This window comes from Protopterus annectens, chromosome 1.part2, assembly GCF_019279795.1.
Source record: "Protopterus annectens isolate FY-2018-M chromosome 1.part2, PAN1.0, whole genome shotgun sequence".
Lineage (NCBI taxonomy): Eukaryota > Metazoa > Chordata > Ceratodontiformes > Protopteridae > Protopterus > Protopterus annectens.
The window spans coordinates 760,194,650-760,214,486 of record NC_056727.1 but is presented as its reverse complement, the minus strand read 5'-3'; the positions used below and the strand labels follow the sequence as shown (position 1 = coordinate 760,214,486).

At 38.1% G+C, this 19,837-nt stretch overlaps 1 protein-coding gene across 1 annotated transcript in view; it reads right to left on the bottom strand.

The window, feature by feature from the left end:
- Positions 1-19,837, bottom strand: part of LCLAT1 (lysocardiolipin acyltransferase 1) — a 1,316,330-nt gene that overhangs the window by 1,022,913 nt on the left and 273,580 nt on the right. Inside the window, exon 2 of the mRNA XM_044058897.1 lies at positions 11,638-11,731. The gene's annotated coding sequence lies outside the window, so the exon portion shown is untranslated. The remainder of the gene's footprint in view (positions 1-11,637; positions 11,732-19,837) is intronic.

The following is a 19,837-nucleotide window of genomic DNA, read 5'->3' as shown; positions in this document are numbered from 1 at the left end:
ACAACACCTTTAGTTTCTAAAATCTGGACTCATTAAGAAAAATTAAAAATGGCTTGTGAATTCTCCAAAAAAAAGCCCCAAAAAGGCATCATAATCATTAAAAAAAAACGTCGGAAAAAATTTTAAATAAAGGACAAATTTTTTTCCTAAAGAAGGTTGGTGTTTGGCCAAGTCCCCCAAGTTCCCTGTTTGGGAAACTTTTGTCCAAAAAAAAATTTTTACCCAAAAAAGTTAAAGAAAAAATAAAAATCTCTTTCTTGGGGTGAAAAATTAGTTGTAAAAATAAATTTTTTCCCAAATTGGGTCCAAATAGGATTTGTGTAAAAATGGAATTTAAACCTAACAATAGTATAAATCCCGAAAATCCTCATATTTTAAACATAAGTGAATTTTCCCATCTTCTTAAAATAGAAAGGAAAGGGTTTGTGCCCCTCCCCCTGGCTGGGCAAAAGAGGTTGGGGTAGAATTTTGGAACCCCGTTTAGGGTTTTAACAGTAAAATTCAAAAAAAACCGTTAAACTAAAACAATCTAAATCAGACTGTAGAAAATAATGCCCTTTTAGAAAAAAAATTTAAAAAATCCCTTTCCCACAAAATGCCATTATAAAATTTTTAAACAATCCCCGCGGGGGCCCAAAAATTTTTAAATATTTTAAAGGGAAAAAGTTTTTGTTGGGTTCATTAACCAAAAAAAAAACCCCTTTGCATTGCCATGGCACAAAAAACTTCCATAGGGGGAAAAAATGGTTTTAACTTTTTAAAACCCCAAACCCTTTTTACCCAAAAAAACAACCCCTAAAAAAAACTTTTAAAAATTCCTTTTTCTTTTGGTTGGGGGGTTTTTTTGAAAATAAAATTTGTGTGAAAAAAGTTTAAAAAACCACCTAATTTCCCACACTTTTTGTTTTTCCGGTAGTGGGGGTCCCCTTTCCCCTTGTCTAGAATTTTTTTTAACCTTTCAATTGAAAGGGGAAAAGCCAAAATCCCAGTATTTAGCAAGTAATTCCTTTTAATTTTTTGGCCCCAATTCCAAAATCCGGAATATGGGGGTGGGGTTCTGTGGGGTTGAAAAAGGGAAAAGCTTAGGTGGTACTGGGGTTCTTTGAATTTTTGCAAACCCTTGTTGTATTTGATGCCTTTCAATTAAATTTGCTCTGGGGTTTCAAAAACCCTTTAACCCCCCCATTTTTTGCAGGAAATGTATTTGTTTAAAAATAAAAATTTCCCTTTCTGATTTAAATTTCCCCAATAAACATGGGTTCTTGCACCCCCGTCCCCCTGTTTTTTTTTAATGTCCTTAATTTTTTCCAACGGTCTTTTCCTGGCTTTTAAAAATTCGGTAAAAAATCAATATAAAGAAAGTTTTTCGTTGTTTAGTGGTTTAAAACGCCTACCCAAAAAAAGAAACTGCATTAAGCTTTCCCTGTTTTAAATTCAAGTTTCCAGGTAAAGTGATAAATTACCTACGGGTTTTTTACCAGTTTTCCCCCTTCGTTGGTACCCAAAGGAAATTTTAAGGGGGAAATTTCAACAAAATAAAGTTTCTTTTTTTTTGTTTTTTATTTTTGTTTTTTTTGGGAAATTTTACTTTTTTTTTAAGCAATAAATCGGCAAAATTGTTAAAAAATTTTTAATTTAAATTTTATTTTTCTTTATTGTGTACTTTGGGTTAAGCCCGAGGGGGTCTTGTCCTGAAAACCCTTCCTTTTGTTTACTTTTTTATTAAAAAACGGAAAGAAAGATATTGGTTTTCACAAGTAATTTCTAATCTTTTGGACTACAATTTTCTAATTTTTTTTGGGTTTTCTATGGGGGGGAGGACTCAGTGGAGTGGAATTTAAGGAGAACCAAACTTAGGTTTGGGCTTTTTTTCTCTTCTTAAAGTTGAATCTATTTCGGCCCAAAACTTGGATTTAAAGGGGGTTCTTAAAAATTAAAACTTAAAAAAGGTTGGGCCCCTTTTAAAAACGCCATTTTAAGCTTCCTTTGGGATTGAAGGTGGGGCCCGGACGAACCTTTCCCCCTCTAGGTTGTTACCAGGGGACTTTAAAAACCAAATTAATTTCCAGGGAAAAACATGGTTTCTTAGACCCCGGGGAATGTTTTTCCCTTTTAAAAACCCAAAAATTAAAATTTTTTTATATTTCCACTTTTTCATAAAGCCTTATGGGAAAATACCGTTTGGAAAAAAAATACATTAAAAAGAAAAAATTTGCGGGGTGATTTAAGAAAACAGCTTCACCCAAATTTAATAAGCGGAAATTTTTTCTTCCTTGAAAACAAAGGGGGGGGGGTTCCCATAACATCCCCAAAAAGGGGAGTTAAAGGGGATTTAAAACCACGCTGGAAATTTAAGGGTTTGGGGAAACCCAAAAAAAACAAAAATTTTTCATATGTTCAAATGAACAGCAAAGAATGTGTTCCCCTTTTAATATGGGTTTCCCCCCCCTATTGCAAGGTTTTAGGAATTTCGGGTCCTATAATGGAGAAGGGAAATTCGGCAAAATGGGGTTTTGGCTTTTTGTTAATAGTAGGGAAAAACTACAAAATAGAAGTCTGAAGGAACGGAAAGGAGGATCCGTGGGCCTGAAAAGGGGGTTTGTTTTTTCTAAAAATTTTTTAAAAAAGTTTTAAAAAGGGAAAATTATTTGAAAATGGTTTTAAAAGTTTAGATTTTTGTTGAATTGCTCTTAAAATTTCCTTTAACCAAGGGGTTGGTTTTCGGTTTTTATAATCACCCCACTTGAAGTCTTTTAAGCCATGGACAAGCTTTTTTTGTGAAGTTTTTTTTGGGTTTCCGGAACCCTTAAAAACTGGATTTCGGAAAGAATCGAATTGTTTACCAGGCAAAGGGGGGTGGAGCTGGAAGGGAATTTTTTAAAAGCTTTTTACGATTGGAAGGACCTTTATTAAGTTTATCTTTTTCAAGCTTATTTTAAAAACCTGATTAATGAGTTTTTTAGCGCGGAATAAGAATTTTACTTTCCCCCCCCAAAAGTATGCTACAGGGTCTTCCCAAAGAACCCCCTTAATTTTTTAACCCCGGGGAAAGGGGGACAGAACCCCTTTCCTAACTTTTTGTTGAAGCGATTTAGGTTCCTTATTTTTCAAAAACAGGCAGGACTTTACATTTTTTTTTGATTTTTTTCCATTTTTTTTTTACAGCTTGGAAAAAAGGGACCCAAGTTTGGGAAAAAAATTTTAAAGACAAAAAAAAAAGCTAAAAAAGGAGTTTTTTGACTTTTTGGGAAAAATGTTTTTGGCAAAATTTAAAAGCCCGGGAAATTTTACTGTGCCAAAAGCATGCCCAAACCCGGAGGTTTCATGGGGCCAACACCTCACCATCCAAAAAGGGCGCTTTTGGGCGATTTGAAAGGAAGCCGTGGGAAAGGATTTGAATTTTAAGGAAACGGCACAATTTCAACCAAGAAGTTTTATGAAGATAACTTTAAAATAAACGCAGGAAAGTCACCAACCCCCAATTTCCAAAAATATCCCAAACCCCCACTAAATTTCAACCCATAGGCAACGGATGTTTTCCCGGAAAAAAAATGTGTTCGGGGTTTCCAATAAGGATTTTAAAGGGGGAAAAAAACCTTCCAAAAAATCCACAACCCAAAAGGGGACCTTTTTGGCTCCCTGCCTCCCAAAAGTAGGAAGAAGTTTTTTTACCCCCGTAGAATTTTCAAAAAGGAACGAACGAAAGGAACATTTTTTCTTCGGACCCCCAAACCAAATTTTAAAGGAAATTGCCAAATTTTTTTTTTAAAATTTCAAACATTGCAACAAAAGATTTGTCCCGTTACAAGTAAAAATTCCCTTTCAACCACAAGAAACCAAGTTAAGTTAATACTTTGGAGATTTTTGCCCCCCAAAGGTTGTTTCTTAAATTTTATCCTGGTCCAAGAAAGAATGTTAAGGAATTTTTTTTTTTACATATTAAAAACCAAACCCCCCTGGGAAAATGAATTTTTGTGAGGAAAATGAAAATAGCCCTTTCTTTGTACCAAAGAACCAACTTTAAACCAACTTTTAAGAAGCGGTTGGGGAAAGTAATTAAGAAAATAAAAGGATTTTGAGACAGGGGCCGTGGAAATTCTAAAGAAAAATTTATTAAGCCCCCTTTACGGGGGTCCCCGAAAATTTTGCCTATTAAAATTTTAAATTTTTTTTTTTTATTTTTCCCCCCCATTATTTTACCCCTTTCTTTTGCTTTTATGATTTTTTATAATTTTTTAAATACTTATTTATTTGAAAATTTTTTATTTTTTGGGCAAATGTTCTAACACAAAAGGGGTTTGGCTTTTTTTTTTGTTTTTCCAAGTTAATCTTTTAGAACATTTTTTTTGCTTTGTTTCAAAAGGTCCAAAAAAATTTTAATCTTTAAAATTTTTAATTAAGATTTTAAACAATTATTATGTTTTAAAGGTTAACCCCGGGGGGGATTTTCCTAAAGGAGGCACTTTTTTTTTAAAAATTTTTCTTTTTTTGATTTGGTTTTCACATTTTATTTTTTTTTGAACGTGTTTGGGTTTTACTATTCATCCAAGGGGGGGTTTTTTTAATAAATTATTTAATCTATAAAAATAATTTTTAAATAAAAATTTTATTTTTTTTTAAATTTTTTATAATAATTTTTTTTTTAAATAATATTAATATATATATTAATATATAATTCATTTATACAAAAATTTTTTTATATTTAAAATTTTTAAAACCTTTAATTTTTTATTATATTATATGCAATTTGTTAAAATTTTTTATTAATTTAAAATTTTTAAATTTTTGTACATTTCAACAACCCTTATTTTAATTTAATTTTATATAAAATATACTTTCTCCCGTTTCAGGGCGCACCAACCCTTTTTATTTTTTGCCCGACCCTTTTTTTCCCCCAACCCGCTGTTTTACCAATATAAACCTTATCTTAGGCCTTCCTCTTTTGCTGTTTCCTGGTAGCTTCATCCTTAGCATCTTTTTCCCAATAGCATTCCTCCTCAGCACATGTCCAAAGCAACGCAATCGTGCCTCTCTGGCTTTGTCTCCAAACCTTCCAACCTGGGCTGACCCTCTAATATACTTATTCCTAATCCTGTCCATCCTCGTCACACCCACTGCAAATCTTAACATCTTTAATTCTGCCACATCCAGTTCAAACTCCTGCCTTTTTGTCAATGCCACTGTCTCCAACCCATATAACATAGCTGGTCTCACTACCCTCTTGTAGACCCTTCCCTTTCACTCTTACCGGTACTCGTCTGTCACAAATCACTCCTGACACTCTTCTCCACCCACTCCATCCGGCCTGTACTCTCTTCTTCACCTCTCTTCCACACTCAGCGTTACTCTGAACTATTGACCCCAAGTATTTAAACTCATCCACCTTCGCCACCTCTACTCCTTGCGTTCTCACCATTCCTTTATCCTCCCTCTCTTTCACACACATATATTCTGTCATAGTCCTGCTGACCTTCATTCCTCTTCTCTCTAGAGCACATCTCCATCTCTCCAGGGTCTCCTCCACCTGTTCCCTACTCTCACTACAGATCACAATGTTATCTGCAAACATCATAGTCCACGGGGACTCCTGTCTGAACTCGTCTGTCAACCTGTCCATCACCATTGCAAATAAGAAAGGGCTCAGAGCTGATCCTTGATGTAACCCCACCTCCACCTTAAACGCATCGGTCACTCCCACCGCAGACCTCACCGCTGTCACACTACCCTCGTACATATCCTGTACCACTCTTACATACTTTCCTGACACTCCTGACTTCCTCATACAATACCACAATTACTCTCTAGGCACCCTGTCATATGCTTTCTCTAAGTCTACAAAAACACAAAGCAACTCCTTCCGACATTCTCTGTACTTCTCCATCAACACTCTCAGAGCAAAGATCGCATCTGTAGTGCTCTTTCCTGGCATGAAACCATACTGCTGATCACTAATCATCATATATAGATATACATATATATATATATATATATAGATATACATATATATATATATATATATATATATATATATATGTATGCATGTATGCAGATATATATATATATATATATATATATATATATATATATATATATATATATATATATATATATATATATAGATATGCATGTATGCAGATATATATATATATATATATATATATATATATATGTGTGTGTGTGTGTGTATGTATGTATATGCACAAGCAGGAAAGGAAGACATTTTTTATTGCAGGGTATGTTGCTGAAATTTTAGCATATGGAACTGGCAAGTTAGTACTCTGACACAAGAGTAGCAAAGGTGTATAATTTTTTACCCCATCTCTCTAGTGCTCGGGAATCCCTATCTGAGGGCGTGGGATTCTTAGCAGAGGTTGCTTTAATTCCTTTAGACCCTTGAGAAATTATTTCAGCATCAGCAGTAGGATTTTTAAAAAGAAATTTGCGTGAGTCAGGAACTCTGTAGTACCTGTCTGGTTTTCTGGGTGCATGAGGGTGGGTGTCAGGAATCAAACTGGATTTCAGGAAAACATCCTCCACAACATCCAGGACTGGGGGAATGGCCAGGGGTCTGCACTGTGGAAGATCTAAGAATTCCTTGATTCTCTTTTTAGACTGAGGGTAGTCCTGACATTCCCACTGGAAATGCTCCCTTAAGGTATGAAAGGTCTCCCCAAAGGAAAAGTCCTCTGGGGAAGAGGCTGAAGGAATGGAATCATCTGCATCAGAATCCTCAGAAGGAGAGAGTGGTTACATGTCTTCATATTCAGATGCATCAGTCATCAAACTCCTGTTCACGCAAAACTACTGGGGACAGATCTCTTTTTCTTTTGGAAGTGGTAGCTTGGCTTCCCTTGATCAGCATGATAAGGTCTTCTGTCATTTTAAGCATTTGAGATCGAGGCAAGGAAGCAGGTGCCTGGGATTGGGTCGTCTGTTTCTTGGGTGTGGTTTGTACCCTGGGCCTTAGAAACTCTGTAGTTTTCGAAAGAACGGTAGATGCAAAAGAAGTCGTCGGTTTGTGTTGAGAATCGGTAGTGCGAAGGACTTCCTTGGAAGCTGGTGCCTGCTTAGCGGCTCAGGACCAATCCAAGGGAGCGACAACCACAGGATCCTTAGTCGAAGAAGAGTTTTGCAGCATACCGGACTCCGAAAGGGTCTCAGCAGCGGCCTGTGAATCCACAGAAGCAGGCATCAGGGGCTGTGAAAGAGCCTCACTGAGGACTGGAGAACTGATGACTAGCTTGATGGAAGCATCATCAGTAGTTTTGGACCTGTGCGGTCTGTCTCTGTCTTTATCTTTACGTTTTTTCAGAAGATCTGCTGTTGGATGCCTTACCGAAGCCATATCGGAATTTGAGGACTGTAAGCGAAAATATCTAGATACAATAAGGGCCCAACGATGTATAGTTCTGGCATTGAACAAAGCCCAAAAGTGACAGCGGGGGACATCATGGTCTGGGCCTAAGCAAGTGACACAGTAAGAATGAAAGTCTCGGTGTGGTATTTGCTTTCCACAGGCAAGATGATTGTTAACTTTTTCTGACATTGGTTAGTGCAAGAAAAAAGGATCCTCAACGTGGTACTTGGCTTTAGAAGACCTCAGGTAGCAGCCGACTGGCACTCATGTGAACTGCTTCTGCTTCGGGCTCTACGGAAAGAAAGACCGATGTAATGGCGTCAGCTGCCTTACTTTACACTACTGATGACCTGACGTCAGTCCTGAAGAGACAGCAACTGACGCAGAAAAACTAAGCATCTGGTATTCGGGCTGGACGAGTGCTACCCTGGCAGGGATAACCCAAATGCGATGACTACAACAGTGAAACACGAAGAACATCACACTGTTTACTATGTTTCTACAGGGGGGGTAAGCCCCCTTGCACCTCACCCCTCCCCCGTAAATTAAATATACCAACTCCTAGATCGCACTTCAGTGGAAAAAAGTTAATTTCCTAACCCCACTGTAACATGATCACCACACAGAATGGTAACATATGAATGTGTTGCTTTCATGGAAGTTAAGTTATTGTTCTGAGAGGCGCTGGGAGACGTGAACAGGGGAAAAGTGTTTATTTTGCCAATCTGTATGTGTTTTTAGGCCATACAGGCAAGTGATTTAGACACTGTGTTTACATTCTGTATGGTGAAACTCGATACAGTGAGGTTAGGAAATTAACTTTTTCCATTGTAGTGCGATCTTTGAGTTGGTATACTAAATTTACGGGGGTGGGGGGCAGAGCCCCCCACATGGAGGGTGCAGGAGGGCTTGTCGCCCTGCAGAAACATAGTAAAATGTGTGTTTGTAAGTTTGGTGTGGATGGGATATTATTTACACTTGCGTTGTAGTTTTCAGTCTTATGATGCAATATTTCAGTGTTCTGAGGTTTTGTGATTTTGATGTTATGGTCTCAGTGTTTTGAAGTTCAATGTTATGAGACTTAAGTGTTTTGAAGTAGAACTCTAGTATCCAAAGCTGCCAATAGGATTGTATCTCTTTCCTGTAAGAATGTTCTAAGTTACAGGAAACTTGTTTTTTAACATTGTTAAATGGAAGGACTGTAAAGGTGAACTTCATTGAGAAGGTCAGTAAAGCACTGTTTACTGCCATCCACTGTTAAAGTGTACTGCGTTCTTGATTTTCTGCACTTTTGGGAAGATTCCATCTGCTTTTTTAACTGCTGTAGGACAGCTGTTCTAACTACACTATCAATATGGAAGACATACAACCAATGAATGCATGATGTCACACGGAAATCTGCATACCTGTCCATCATTGGCAGTTTCCACGCCAGTTTCCCCTGCCAATCATTATAGACATGCCCAATTCTGCCCATAACTGGGTGCGAGCTACTTCACTAATACAAAGCCAAAAGAACTACACAATAACTAACAATGGAACACTATTACCCAGGCTAGGACAGTATATAGCCATGTATTAGACTGACCCCATGGTAGATATCAAAGGCACAGAATGCAGAGTTGGACAGGCAGACAGAACAGCAGGATTACTGCTGCTGGACAGGTACTTAACATAACCAATGGTACATAATCAGCTCATTATTTAATACTGTAAGCATGGGTTGACCTCACCCTAGTATAACCACACCCCATTCCAGTTACCACCACCTATTCAATTGCTTTCTGCTGCTCCCCTTGCTTTGAAGTCATAAGACATCCATTCCCTGCACTCACATATTAATTTATAATGTTACATTATGTCACACCTTTGCATCATTGTCTCTTTTCCAACAGCCAAAATGCTTCTCAAAAAACTTGTCACACAGTGAGTATAATTTCAATATAATTTCAATATATTTAAGTTTTCGGTGCTCTTAAGACAGGCCAGAGTCAGAACACAAATTATTCCCAGTCACAGTTGTTCTATTGCTTTTCTCATTTGTGATTATGTTACATAAGGAAGAAGACAGTAAATGCATATACTTTCAGCACTCCATCAATATTATTAAGAAATGACAAAATACCTACTAAAGGGCCTCTGAATTAACTTTATTGGCAACGTCAAGGATAGGACTATAGTAAGTGGCCTAAACTGTGCATTACTTGAAAATGTACATTTTGCAATGTGCCTTGAGGAGATTTGTGAGTTATAGATCCATCAGAAACTACAGGGTATCAAATTGATCTTATCATAAAAGTGAAATACTACGTCTGTGTTTAACTCAAAAATGAAAAAATATAAATATAAAAATATAAATTTTGCCTTTATTTGTAAAGCCATATGGAAACTGATCATGCTGACTGAACATTATTTAAAAGCAGTTTTGTTTAATTTGTTGGTTTAAGCTATTTTAACTTTTTATAGCTTAGTATAACAGAGTTTAATCTATTAGTCTGTTACAAACAATATATAATTTAAGCACTGACTGTACTAGTTAAATATTACATAAAATAAACACATGTAAATAATTATGAATTTATCATCATGGTAGTGAACTGATTCTTAAAGGGGGGTTGAACTTCACAGCACCATGACAATAATTAACGATGAGGGATGTTTAGAAGTGTGCCTCTGAACATAAGACTCTTAAGTCACCAAAAAGGAAAAAAATTCATCATCTTAAATTCTTTAGCATAAATTAGTCCAGTGCCCTCTTAAAACAGTAATGCTGGGACTCATTCTAATACAAAATCCAAATTATTTCACAACCAAGGCAAGCACTGGGTCACATACCTATCCTCTTCTGAAAATTAACAGCATGAATTATTGTTAAATCATTAGCCCTTTTATTAGCACATTGATACAAGTTATCAAATACTTTCAAAATAACTTTTCATTACACATTGTTCTAAATGACCAGCAGATGCTATAGAAGTGCTTGGTCTAAATCTTTTTGATGACAAGCACATAGCACCCTAAATAAAGAGATATGTTACTAAATAAAAATACAGTTTTACATACATATAAATATTTCAAGCACAGGCATTAACTCCCTTCTAGCTTGCCAATAAACTAAAACACTTGTTCCCATAACAAGTGTCCAGGCTATTCTTAAAAATAACTAAACTAGTACTTGTTTTAAACTAATTTGGTGGTCTGTTCCATGAATCAGTTACTACACTTCATATTCCTATAGAATCTTCTACACAGGTTATCTGATGATTCTCAAGTACTTTCTGATAACCCCAAACATTCCCAGAGGTAGTTGTCTCTAAATGCCCTATATACCTGAATAAGATCTTCTCTTAGATATCTATAAGAGACACTGTACAAGTTCAGATATTTTAATCTTTCATAATAACTTAAAATTTTCACATCCATAGATGCCCTTCATATATTTTCGCTGTACTCTTTCAGTTTACTCATGCTTGTTCTCCTATAAGGTTTCCATGTTGTTATTCCATACTCAGGTTTGGGGCTAATGTAACTAACAAACAATGACTTCATTATTTTTGAATTTCTAGAATTTATAAATCTTTTTATACAACCTATAGTTCTATAACTATCATTAGCCAATTGGTGGATATGATTAGAAAAACTCATAGCTGGATCTACCCATATACACAGGTCCTTAAATGAGTCTACAGTTTCAATCACTGTGTGTATTAAATATACACTTTTCAATTTATGTCTCCCAAATCACACATTCTTAGTTTTTGATGTATTTATCAGCATATTCTTATCCTGTGCCCAAATGGTTAATTAAGTCAAGTTATTTTGCAAGACATGCCTTATCTGTAACACATGTAATCAGTTTACCCAATTTCAGGTCATCTGCACATAGACTGTAGAATACCTCAGATGGAAAAAGCTAGGTCTGAAAGATACAACAAGTAAGGGCCTAGGACAGAGCCTTGTGGGACACCCCGACTGTAACCAACAATTTCACCTGTCCAGTTGCTGTATGATACTTGCCATGTCCTATTTGTAAGCCATGCAGCTATCCATTTTATCAAGAGTACATCAATACCTAGTTGTTCTAATTTATTGATTAGTGTTTTGTAAATGACCATGTATACAAACAGGCCAGCAGGTCTGACATGAACTCTTTATATTAACAATTTGTTCTTAACACATCTGGTAATGTTAGCTACTGTACTTTGAACTCTTTCAGTCACTACTTGATGTTATGTCACTAATGAAAAAACGGTGGAATTGTATTCTAAAACATGACTTACCGTGACTTTGAAAAGGAGGTGTAGGACTTCTGTCTGCTTGGTAGTGATGTGTCTAAGCATTAGCCTCATTACTTTCTATGTCTTCTAATGATATCTGAAACACAATCATCAATTGCACAATTACAATCAAAAAGGGCATTATTATAAAATGAAAGTATTTACTGTTATTAATGCTATGGCTACTACTAATGCTATAATTGGTATCCAGTGTGAGTACCTTGACTGCAAAACAAAATATTTACTTTTTTTTAAAAATGTCAGTTGAACTGCTGTCACCAATGGTCAGCATATCCAAAGCAATTTGCATGTCATCAATATCTCTTTAAGAAATTATAGCATTTCCTAGTTGCAATAATCTAGAGCTTTGTTACTCACACTGAATCCTCTGCTTTTCATTAAAAATGTAAAAATAAACAAGTAAGAACAGACCAAAAAGATCCATAGTTCACTAGCAACAATGCATACATCAGCTAGGTTTCCCCACAATTTACACTTAATTCCTTCTACCTAACCAACGTGAAAAGCAAGTTACCAAGTAGGCAGCATAGGTTTAAATCCACAAAGAACTACGCCATTATAAGAAAATAAGCCTATACTCCAAAATACTGGCATTGATAAATCCACAGAAAGTAATGGTCAATAACATGCCCAGAAGGTTTATTCTGCATGTACAAGAAACTGGCTGGTTTAAATTGTGTTTAAGAAATACAGAAAGAAAATTCATAATCATTAGCTCTGTAGTTAGTTGTAGAGTTTATCCAATTTATACTAAGGTGATTAAAATCACAGAAGACAACTGCGTCCGAATGAATCTCTAAATTATGAAGTTCCCATAAGAATTCCTGACAATGTTTAACTGCAAACTTTAACCACCCAGTATTCATCTTGACCATGACAATCAGTAAGTTTAAAAGTATTCCTCGTATATGCAGAGATATCACTTCTTATTACTTTCAAACACTTTGACAGAAGTAAATGTTATACACGGAAAGATTGTTAAACCAGAATATTCAAGCATTTCCCTAACTAAAGTCAAGTATATTTGTACCCAAAGTCTACATTTCTCAATTACATTCTCCAATAAAAAAATCCATACACCTATTACCTTCTAGGACATGTGTACAACACTGCATGCACACAGTCCATACCTCTAATACCTTTTAGGACACGTGAGCAACTCTGCACACACACAGTCTATACCTCTAACACCTTTTAGGACACGTAAGCAACTCTGCATACACACAGTCCATACCTCTAATACCTTTTAGGACAGATGAGCAACTCTGCACACACAGTGCATACCTCTAATACCTTTTAGGACACGTAAGCAACTCTGCATACACACAGTCCATACCTCTAATACCTTTTAGGACAGATGAGCAACTCTGCACACACAGTCCATACCTCTAATACCTTTTAGGAGACGTGTGCAACTCTGCACGCACACAGTCCGTACCTCAAATACCTTTTAGAACGTGTGTGCAATTCTGCATGCACATAGTCCATACATCAGATACCTTTTAGGACACATGTGCAGCACTGCACGCACACAGTCCACACCTCCAATACCTTTTAGGAAACGTGTGCAGCACTGCACACACACACACACACACACACACACAGAGCAAGTTGCTGTCACTGAATGACCATGGGGGATACAACAATTGGAAGAATGCAGAAGCTGAAATGAGCAATTCTACGGATCACTGTGGCAGCTAATGAGACTAGATATGTAAACATGACGTTAAGAAAGTAAGGTTCCAATGAGTACAGAAGGGAAGGAGAAGAATCAACAGACATTAGTAATTAGCAAGTACATATTAGGAGACCATGGCCAGATGTTTTACAGCAGGAAGTGAAGGGGACAGTACATCACGTAGTAAGAAAATGAATATATGGGGAGAGTATGTTAAATGAGAAAATTGTTGTATTAACAGGCTTAAGAGGGATGACAACAGGTGAAATAACATTACATAAAAATGTAGAAAGTACTGGGTAAAAAAAACTTTGAAAATAACACAAGACAAAACAAAAACAAATCTGAAAATAAAGTACAGCTGTGTACACTTACCATAAATGTAGATGTTCGAGTGTATTCACTGTTGCAGTCATTACTTTTGGGTTATCTGCTTGCAGTAGCCCTCAGTCGGCCTGATTAACAAAGTCTTGGTTACTGCGTCAGTTGCTGTCCCTTCTTCCATGATGTCAGGTCGTCAGGGGTATAAAACATGCAGCCGAAACCATTACATCATTTTTTTCTTGCTCCAGATGTCAGGTGCCCCCTTAATGGGAAGCAATTAAATCTATAAATATACAAAGTTATACCTCCAACAAAAAATCAAATACACCAAAAAGCTTTTGAAGATAGTAAAGGAGAGTAGAGATATATCCAAAAAAGAAAAAGAAGGGGGCTGGAGGGAGGGTAACCAGGACTGCAACAGTGAATACACTCGAACATCTACATTTATGGTAAGTGTACACAACTGTACTATGTTCTTCGTGTTTCACTGCTGCAGTCATCACTTTTGGGTAGATTCCCAAAGCTAAGGATGGGAGGAGGAATTTAAATAGAATTAGGATCAGCTGAAAGGCCCTGCAATACTGCAGAGGCAAAACCAGCTCTGGATTTAGAGAAAATTGGCAGATGGTAATGCTTGGTGAAAGTATGTACGGAACTCCAAGTAGCAGCTTCTTGGATGTCCCTGGTAGGGATGCCTCTGAGAAAGGCTGTAGAGGTAGATGCAGCCCTGGCAGATTGGGGTCTGATCCCCTAGGGGATAGGATTTCCATGGTGTTTGTAGAAAAAAAGAATGCAATAGCCTATCCATTTGGAAATGGTTTGCTTTGAAATAGTCTTCCCCTCTGCTCCTGCAGCAAATGCCACCAGCAGTTGATCAGATTTCCTTTGAGGTTTAGTTCTGTCCAAGTAGAATCTAAGTTGCCTTTGCACATCTAAAGAGTGCAGAATCCATTCCCCTTTGTTCTGTGGGTTAGGAAAGAAGGTTGGCAAATGTATGGACTGATTAAGGGCCACACTGGATACCACCTTGGGCATGAAGGAGGGATTGGTCCTGAGGGACACCCTGTTCGCATGAAAGATGATGAAAGGCTCCACTGCTATGAGGGCCTGTAATTCATATACTCTTCTTGCTGAAATGATTGCTGAAAGGAAAGCTGTTTTCCAAGAAAGGAATTTTAAGTCCGCAGTGGCAGCTGGCTCGAAAGGAAGGGTGAGCTTTTCCAATACAAAGTTGAGGTCCCAGGCTGGAGTTGGAGCTCTCCTGGGTGGTCGGAGATTTTTGGCCCCCCTGAAGAACTGCTTAAGCAGTGGATGACAGAAGAGGAGTGGTTCTGTGTTTTAATGAGCAGAGATGGCTGAGGTGTGAATTTTGATGGAGGAGAAAGACAGGCCCTAATGAAGCATCTCAGTTAAGTATTGTAAGATCTGAGGTAAATTGGGCACTGTTGTGCTCATCCCTTGAGACTGGTTCCAGGCACTGAATCTTTTCCATTTTTCAGCACAAGACTTTCTGGTACTAGGCCTCCTTGCCTCTAAAATGATATCCATCACTGGTTTACTGAGGGATGGTAAAGGAGAAATTATGTAATTATCCAAGCTGCTAGATTCAGTGTTTGAAGTTGAGGATGCAGAATTTGGTTCTCCTGCTGAGACAATAGAGTAGGAGTCTGGAGCAGGTGCCATGGGGCCCACAGTGACACACTGTGCAAGAGGGAGTACCAGTGTTGGTGTGGCCACTCTGGTGCAATCAAAATCGTCCTTGGTTTGTCTTCTTTGATCTTTAGTAGTACTTTGGAGAGCAGAGGCAGAGGAGGAAAGGCATAAACTGATTTTTTCCAGCTGAAGGACAGAGCATCCACTTTCCAAGCTTGTTTGTGGGGAGTCCTTGTGCAGAATTTGTCCAACTGATAGTTTTGGGGGAAGCAAACAGGTCTATATTTGGGCTCCCCCATTTGCTTGTCAACATGTTGAAAATCCTTGGTTCCAGTTTCCACTCATGTGGGTCCATGAGGTTTCTGCTTAGTTTGTCCGCCAGTGTATTTAGTTTTCCTGGCAGGAATTGAGCTTGTAAATGTACCTGATAACTCAGGGCTGTGTTCCACAAAGCCATGGCTAGTCTGCAGAGGGGGTAAGAATGTGTAACCCCCTGCTTGTTTACGTACCACATAACAGTGGTGTTGTCTGTCTTTATCATTAATTGTCCTGGAAGAATGTGGTCCTTGAAGGCTGTCAGAGCATTCCGTACAGCTAACATTTCTTTTTGATTGCTATGCAGGTGCATTTGACTTGGGCTCCATTTGCCCTGAATGCACTTCCCTGCTAGGTGTGCCCCCCATGCATAATCTGATGCGTCTGTTGTTAATGTTTGGGCGGCAGGGGGTACAGTGAATGGTAGTCCCTGTTTTGGTGGCAGGCCTCCGCCCACCAAAGGAACTCTAGGTGTAGGCAAGGTATGATAGGAATCATTGCCTCTAGATCCTGTGAATGTTGACACCATAGGCTTTTGAGATACCATAGCAGTTTCTTCATATGCAGCCTTGCATATGGAATTAGAAGAATGCAGGAGGTCATGAACCCCGAGGCTTGCAGTATTTGCCTTGCAGATAACTGGGTTTTTGTGACCACTTGTTTGAACTTGTTTGAACTAGGTTGTCAAATGAATCCATTTCTCTGGCATGAGGAAAGCCGTCTTGGAAGTTGTATTCAAGCTTGCTCCCAGGAATATAATTTGTTGAAAGGGTACCAGTTGTGATTCCTTTTCATTGATGGTGTACCCCAGACAAGTCAGTACCCTTTGAACAAAGGCCAGATGATTCAAAAGTATGTCCTGGCATTCTAATAGTTCCAATACAGCTCACAACCACTCGAAAGTCTTGAAAGAAAACCAAGCAGGAATCTGCGCACACTGTCGTCCCAGTTGGAAATAGCAGCAACGTACACAAAGCTGTTCAGCACAAACTGACGTCTTTATTGTAAAATAACAGCGTGAAAAACACAACTAACTTAGCGCTTTCTCCCTTAACCTAAGGGCATCATCAGAGTTGTGTAACAATACAAATCAGCAATTTAAATACCACAACATAGGACACACACCTCCCACTTTAACCAATCAACAACACACAATGCAGGCATTCAAAATGCCGACACACGCCCATATAAGTTACATAAATGAACATTTATGAATTTAAAACTATTAATAAAAATTATATAAATTATATAACCACAAAAATAAAAAGAACTTATGGAGAGTGCTGACTCCCAGCGTTCTTATAGACATTGTATGATGAACAAATGTGGGTTTTGTAGTACCTGCAAATACATCAACAACGGACCTTATGTGACAGTACATAATTATAACAGAACTATAGCAAGTCCAGGCCACGTGAATTATAACACCAAGATGGTGGTGTATTTGGCCACCTGTTTAAACTGTACTACCTTTTACGTGGGTAAAACGATTAGGAAACTGAGACTTAGAATCTTAGAGCATGTTAGGGACATCAAGAATAAAAAAACTACGAATGCATTATATACACATAGTATGACGTGCAAAGATTTTAAGAGATTCTTGTTCTTTATAATTGATAGGATTCCGTACAGAGACAATGGTGGCGACGAAAGAATTTTGCTTGAGGTAAAGGAGTGCTTATGGCAGCTCAGGCTTAATGCATCTAGACCACCAGGTATAAATGAACACGTTTCATTGTCTAGCATGTTAAAATATAGAGCGCAGTTATTATGAGTTTATGCATTCATGTATATAACAAACTGAGGTTTTACAGTTTTTTCATTAGTAGTATTAGGTAATTTTTTTATTTTTGTGGTTATATAATTTTTATTTTTGTGGTTATATAATTTATATAATTTTTATTAATAGTTTTAAATTCATAAATGTTCATTTATGTAACTTATATGGGCGTGTGTCGGCATTTTGAATGCCTGCATTGTGTGTTGTTGATTGGTTAAAGTGGGAGGTGTGTGTCCTATGTTGTGGTGTTTAAATTGCTGATTTGTATTGTTACACAACTCTGATGATACCCTTAGGTTAAGGGAGAAAGCGCTAAGTTAGTTGTGTTTTTCACGCTGTTATTTTACAATAAAGACGTCAGTTTGTGCTGAACAGCTTTGTGTACGTTGCTGCTATTTCCAACTGGGACGACAGTGTGCGCAGATTCCTGCTTGGTTTTCTTTCATGTCCTGGCATTCTGCCTGAATTAGACAATCGTCCATATATGGGTACATTTGAATATTTCTTTGCCTGCAAAAATGCAAAGATTAGAGCCAGGCACTTTGTGAATATCCTGGGCCCAGTAGATAAACAAAGGGCAGTGCAGAACTGATAGTGCATGTAGCCTGCTTTGAAGCATAGGTATTTTCTGCAAGACTCCTTGATAGGGATGTGCAGGTATGCTTCTTTTAAGTCTAGTGTTGCCAACCATGCATCTTTGCCTAGCATAGGAAGCAGCTGGTGAAGAGTCAGCATCTTGAATTTTGGAATCACCAGAAATGTATTTAGAGTAGAAAGGTCCAGGATAGGACGCCATGTATTGTCTTTTCTGGGTACCAGGAAAAGTCTTGAATAGAACACTTGTCCCTTTTCCTCTTCTGGTACCAACTGAATAGCCCCCATGCCTAAGAGAGAGAGTACTTGATTTTCGGCCTCTGTCCACTGATTTGGGGGTAGATCTGGCCACCTGCTTGGTGTTGGTAAGGTATGGAAGTGAAATCTGTATCCTTGGGACACTATAGTTAAAGCCCATTTGTCTTGGGTAATGAGTTCCCAGTTTTTGGCCTGTAGACCAATCTTTCCGCCTAAAGGAGCATTCAGTTGGTAAGTGCTTGGAAGTTTTAAAAGCAAGTCATTGAGACTGTTTTCCATAGGGGAGAGTCTTACTACTCCCTGATCTGGGTGTAGAAACCCCCCCCCCCCTCTGCTTAGTCTTGTGTGTAACCTGGGACTGAAACCTGAGGTTTCTGCTATGTCTGAGTTTGGCTTGAGAAGACCTTGAAGAGGCTGGAAAGGACCAATTCTTAGACGGCCAGTACTTACTAAATCTAGGAGGCTGAACTTGTAAGAAATCTTTAACAGTTTGCATAGATTTAGCTTGATCTTTCATCTTTTTCAGAACTTCCTCAGCCTTGTTGCCAAACAGGCGGTCCTGATTTAAAGGAGCATCCAACAATTTAGCTTTAACATGATCAGGTAAAGATTGCTCCTTAAGCTAAGCATGCCTTCTGAGCACAGAACCAGTAACAGCAGCCCTGCAAGAGGCCTGTAAAGAATCAAATCCAAATTGCAAAGCATGTTTCCAACCTGGTCAACAGAATGCATTAAATCCTGTAATTCTTTATTTTCCGCACAGTCAGGAATCAACATCATTTTCTGTTTAAGCAGTCTAATAACATGTTGCTGGTACTTTAACATATGAAAATGGCAGTTTAAAGCCCTAATGGCCAAAGTTGCAGAAGTGTAAACCTTCTTACCCCATCTATGCAGCGCCCTGGAGTCTCTATCAGAAGGGGTAGGATTTGTAGCAGTAGAAGCCTTAATGCCACTGGGTCCCTGTGAAATAGTCTCTGGATCCACAGTAGGGTTTTTAAAAAGGAACTTGTGTGAATCAGGAACCCTATAATATCTGTCAGGTTTTCTGGGAGCAGGAGGCAAGGAATCAGGGGCCAAACTAGATACCAAAAAAGCATCATCAACAAAGTCTAGTACTGGAGGAATAGCTAAAGGCCTACGCTGAGGCAGGAGTAAAAAATCCCTAAGCCTCTTTTTTGAATCAGAAAAATCCTGGCTTTCCCAGTGGAAATCCTCCCTTAGAATATGTAAGGTTTCACCAAAAGAAAAATCCTCTGGAGGGGAAGCAGAGGGGATAGAGCCCTCTGCATCAGAATCCTCATAAGTAGATAAGGGCAAATCCAGATCATCAGAAGAATCAGAAAAATCAAAATCCTGGTCAGAAGTTTCCTAAACAACTTCAGTCCTAGGTCTCTTAGAAGGGGGAGGCTGGCTTCCCCTGATTAGAGTTATAAGATCTACAGCCATTCTTATCATTTGTTTTTTAGGCATAGAGGCCTGAGCATGCGGCCTGGGCATCGTTTTTTAGGCATGGTTCGAGATTTAGGCCTAAAAGAAGAAGGAGGCATCGGTTTATTATGCAAGTCCATAGGCCTGAA